This window comes from Centruroides vittatus, unplaced genomic scaffold, assembly GCF_030686945.1.
Source record: "Centruroides vittatus isolate TY-2023 unplaced genomic scaffold, ASM3068694v2 contig_290, whole genome shotgun sequence".
NCBI lineage: Eukaryota > Metazoa > Arthropoda > Arachnida > Scorpiones > Buthidae > Centruroides > Centruroides vittatus.
In genome coordinates this window covers 2,744,245-2,749,966 of record NW_027121846.1, presented here as the reverse complement: position 1 = coordinate 2,749,966, position 5,722 = coordinate 2,744,245, and positions in this window count along the sequence as shown.

Below are 5,722 nucleotides of genomic sequence, written 5' to 3'. Positions count from 1 at the left end.
TTTGTGTTGATTTATAACATATTTTAGATTTGTTTCATAATAAAAACAGGAAGTGCCATATGTCACTGTGTTCACATATTGATTAACAACAACTTCATGATGATAATTGTCACTATTACATTCATCCAATAACAAGAATTTCTTGATCATTTAACTTTTTAAAAATTTATAAATTACATTGTAATAGTGAAAAAATTCTTTTGTAGCATATAAGAACTGAATATGTATTAATACTTGAACATACTATATATTTACATCACATTTTTAGCATTTTTGTTATTGTAAATGTATGACAAGCCTTAATTCAGGTTAAAAAACATTTGGTATTGTTGAGGTATGAGCCAAATGTATGTGTGTGATTTCTTTCGATTAACTTTAATGAACAGGAAGTTAAAGATAAAATAAATAAAACAAGAAAGAATGCAATACAATTAATTTAACTTTAACTTTCAAAAAAGTTCTCAAAAAGCTTATTGTTTTATAACTGTGGTTAAGTAGATCAAAGAAAGATATAAATATCATCATGCATGCATGTTAAAAAATTTCTTATTCAAGAACAATAATTGGTTATATATACAAGGGCAGTTTTTTCAACCTCCAATGGTCCAAAAAACAGACTAAATAATAAGTGTTGGTAATAAATTTATTTTAAGTTAGGTACAAACATGGTTATTTTTGACATAATCACCATAAAGACTGAGGCATTGTCATATCTGTGGACAAGCTTTGAAATCCCTCTTCATAGAATGTTGCAGCCAGTGACTTGAGATGAGCCTTAATGTTTTGAAGATCGTCATTAGTCTCAATTGCTGCCTGCCTAGCTATGTTTTCAGTTCAGGAAAGAGGTGGAAGACGCTTGGGGCTATATACTGGGTGTTAAAAAGTTCCAAGCTGGGTGGAAGTCTTTGCACATTAAAGATGTAAAGACTTCCACCCAGCTTGGAACTTTTTAACACCCAGTATATAGCCCCAAGCGTCTTCCACCTCTTTCCTGAACTGAAAACATAGCTAGGCAGGCAGCAATTGAGACTAATGACGATCTTCAAAACATTAAGGCTCATATCAAGTCACTGGTGCCAACATTCTATGAAGAGGGGATTTGAAAGCTCATCCACAGATATGACAATGCCTCGGTTACTTTTCGACATAATCACCATGAAGACTATGTTTGTACCTAACTTTTGGTAATAAATTCATTTTGTTATTTACACTTGCAATCTTGGTTTTATGGACCATCGGAGATTGAAAAAAAAAACCGCCTACATATATACATCTTAAACTGTGTATTTTTATATATAATAATATGAAAGAATCTTTAAAGGTTCTTTCATATTGTCATTGTTACTGGTAATTAAGGTAGAAGAGATCTGCATGTGTATATTTGTTACTAAAGTAAATTTGAAACCATAGTTTTAAGTGAGGGGTGTATAAAAGTAATGATATCCTAAAAGTACTGTACTGTACATGTTATGACTAATAAGTTCAGCTGTATTAATTTGAATTCAAGCAATAAATAAATCACTGCAAACAATTTTGGTATTTGAAGGAAGCCTTACAATAATGATTATGCACTGTACTTATATTTTTAAATTTTCATTGAAATTTTTTCACATTTGATGGTTGTCTAACATTAACATTACAATGCTTTTTGGTATCCCTTCAATTTGTTATCCATCCTTTATATGAGCAGATCCAAATGAAATGCTTTGACTTTGAGTCAATTGTCATTTTCTTCCTTACTATTTTCTGTATCAAATTAGAATAAATTGTTAATAAGGATTTATTAAATCTAAATTACTGTACCCACTTTAGTGATTCCTTTCTTGATTTTGTGCACATTAATATTAAACAGTAGCAAAATAAGGGTGTACACCAGTATAAAGATAATTATTTAACACTTAAACATGTAATGATGGATATGAATTTTCTGCAGTACCATGATCATGCATAAAATTCTTAAATAATTCAAGAAACTCAGTTTGATGGTGTATGTTATTTAAGCATTTTTCTTAGTAAGTTAGAATATCAAACTAGGTTTCTTAAACAACAGATTTGCAATTTAATCAGTTATCAGAAAATTCTCTAATAATTTATTTTTATCAGAAAAAATATTAAAATACATTACATTTCTGCAATATATGTTATGGACCATACATACCACATTTTTTTCTTGAAAACTGTTTCTCATAAAAGATCAGAATTCTTTTATACTCAAAGCTCATATGAAGAATTGAGTGCCAACATTGGTGTCAATTAGAACTCAGAAGAAATGCAAATTAACAGTCAGCCCCAGTTGGTTGTATAACAGATTGGGTTGAGTTGGGTAAAACTTTTTTAAATGATAAATTTTTCTACAAAAAAATTCAAACTTTTCCTTTTGCTGTTTACATAAACAGTTGATACATAAAAAGCTATTGCTAATGTGAACTGAGTCACAAATGTTTAGAACAAAATGATGGACACTTCAGACATTTTAAAATCCTTTTTTGGAAAGCATTATAGAAATACCATTATTTTTAGTTTTATTATGATTAAGGTATGGCAATTCTGATAAGAATTACATGGAATGAAATTTGAATAAAAATGACATTTTCATACATTTCTCCTGCATATGAGTTTTCAGTTAGTTTTGTCATTAGAATTAATTTCTAATTTTGCTATTAGATAGAGAAGCCATCTTCACAGTTAAAAATAAATTTATCTAAATTAATAATTTCTTGGAATTTAATAAAAACAGGATATGTTACATCTACAATTTCCTTTAACCTGATTTTAGATTTAAAAAAAAATAGAAGAGAAAGAGAAAAATAAAAAAATGCAAGAAATTTAACTTTTTATTACTTTTCTGTTTCATTATGTTAGATGATTTATACCAGTCATGAGCAACTCTTGGCCATGGGCTGTATGTAGCTCATGAATTCCAAATATGAAAATTTTATTTTCCAGTTCTCTGCGGTGTCATTATTAATCCTAATTAAGTTATTTGTGATGAACATTATTCTCATATTTTTACAGGTCAAGTTTAATTTTAAACTATATATTAATAGTTTGCATATTATTAGCATATATTATTTTAGTACCTAGTGCAAAGAAAAATTTATGTTGGAAACTGTTCAAAATATCAAAAAGAACCTTTTTTTTTCTTTCCAGCAAAAATATTTAATGATTAGACAAATGTTTTTGGACTGTAAATCAGTCCAAAAACATCAACTTCAGGTCTAGATTCAATATAACATTGCATTCTATTTTAATAGAATAGAATGTTGAATCTAGACTTGAAGTTGAACTGTAAATCAGGTCCAAAAACATCTGTCTAATCATTAAATATTTTTGCTGGACAGAAAAAAGGTTGATATTTAACACCTAGTACACTGGCAATTATGGAATATGTTGGTATTCAGTATTTTAAAGCCTGACACTCCATTAAAAAAAAAATGCATATGGCTTGCTGGAAGTCTATGAAGTTCACTTGTAACCCACATCCAGAAAAAGATTGATCATCACTGATTTATACCAATGACATTATCTCATTTACCACACAATTGATAAATTGTGAAATGTTTTTGATTTTTTTTATCACAAGTTTATGGAATATCAATCATCATCATAATAATAATAATAATAATAATAATATATATATATACATATATATATAATTTGAATTATATGTTCCATATAGTGTGACCACTGGACCAAAGCTCTCTAAACTCAGACTATTTTAGTATGTAACCATCATCTGCTCTAATGATCAGGTGACCAAAGCCATGCTCTATTGCAGGCAGGGGTGTCCAACAAGTCGATCGTGATTGACTGGTCGATCACGAAGCCAATTTTGGTTGATTGCTTGTGATGTCTTTATGTGTTACACTTGTAACCGAACACAACATGCAAACGCAACAGTATGCATGCAGTTATTACTTGACTCATAGAAAAAAACAGCCATTTAGCTTGAATATTTGGTACTGTCATACGGTAGCTTCTTTTCTTTAGTACAGGTATTAACATTATTATTACGGTAATAAAATAAATTCCAAATCTGTCTTTATCTGTAGCTAATTTAAATTAATAAATATTGTTAATAATTACTCATGTTGTTTTAATTCCCCTGGATGCAAGTTTTTTGACTCGTTAAATAATTATGTTTTTTTTTATGTAAGTAGATACACAGGGTGTTTCAGTACAACGTGCACTCCCGTGATTGATAGATTAACAAAGACTAAGTCTAAAAATCTTATATCGTTCTTCCACAACAAATTTTCCTGGCCCACAAAAAAAATCGCGAAAGAAATCTTAAAATCAAATTATCAGCTATACTGTGCATTTTTATAACAACTTTTTCATATTTACGAACAAATAGTACCACAACTTATACATTGCAATTGATAAAAAAATTAATTTTTAGTAACTTAAAATATAATTTATCTTGAAAGATTTTTGTAGGTATCGCCTGTACAGAATGAACTCGTAGCTGCAAATATCAAAAGTTGGGTCTGGAAATTTATTTTTTTATGAGCTTTATATCTCTAGAACTTAATAAGTGATTTAAAAAATAAAAAAATAGTTTTGAATATATGTTTTGCTTATCTACCTGTAGCTCGCAGGAGTGCACCTTGTACTGAAACATGGTGCATAAACATAGTATATATTTCACACCGCCTCCTCTCCATTTAGACTATGCCTATGACAAGTCGATCGCGACACATTTTTAAGACAAAAAGTAGATCTTATGTACACAAAAGTTGGCCACCCCTGCTCTATTGCTTTCGGTCACACAATTAGCAGCTATACTCTAATCAACACTCAATGAGGCTGGGTAAATCCACATATAAGAACAGAGATGTGCAAATGTGTTATGGGGATTAAGTGCAGACCGTAAAGACCCTCTTCTGCTATGTTGATTTTATTATTCTATTGTTTAAAAGGTATAGGTTTTCTATGCCACTTGTGTATTTTCCTTTTGATTTAGTGCAGAAATGAATTAAAGCTGAAGACATACTCATAACATGAATACCTCCTATGTACTCAATACCTCCTAGCTATAATTGCAGTAATAATAATTTAACAAATTCCAACAAATTAAGCCTAACTTGTTTTGTGTATTCATGTTATATGCTTAGGAGTATTATATAAATATATGCAAGGCCATCAAGAGTTTGCATGGAACCCAGGGATAGTTGACCCCCTTTTTTCTTTTAACAAATAAAATATATAGCATATTTCTTTATTAACATATAGAAGTCAAAGATTTCTTTTTTATTAGTAAAAATAACATTAATCTATGAGTAGGAACCAGACACCTAAGTTTATTCTGGCTTGGTGAAAAATCCATCACTCTTCCCCTCTCACTGGCCCTGCAAGAGAGGGAAAGGAGGGAGAACTACTACAAAGAATAACAAGCTTGAAAATTTTATTATTATTTTATTTAGTAATGCTTAAAAATAAGTAACATAGAGCCTGGAGATTCCAAGTAAAACTTGTAGAGGTAACTTAGTTCTGTAGTTCGTGTTTACAAGCCATGAGAAGAACACGTCATCTACCTTTTTATTTTAATAAACAGAAATACAAAATAATATTTACACATTTCTCTCCTAGTCAAATTAGGAGCATCTATCTTTTCTTCATGATAAATTCTATAAAATATTTTATTTTTAATAGAGCATAAATTAAATGTCATTTGGCTTCTGGACAATTCATTGTTGTATTTATTTATGCACTTCTGTCA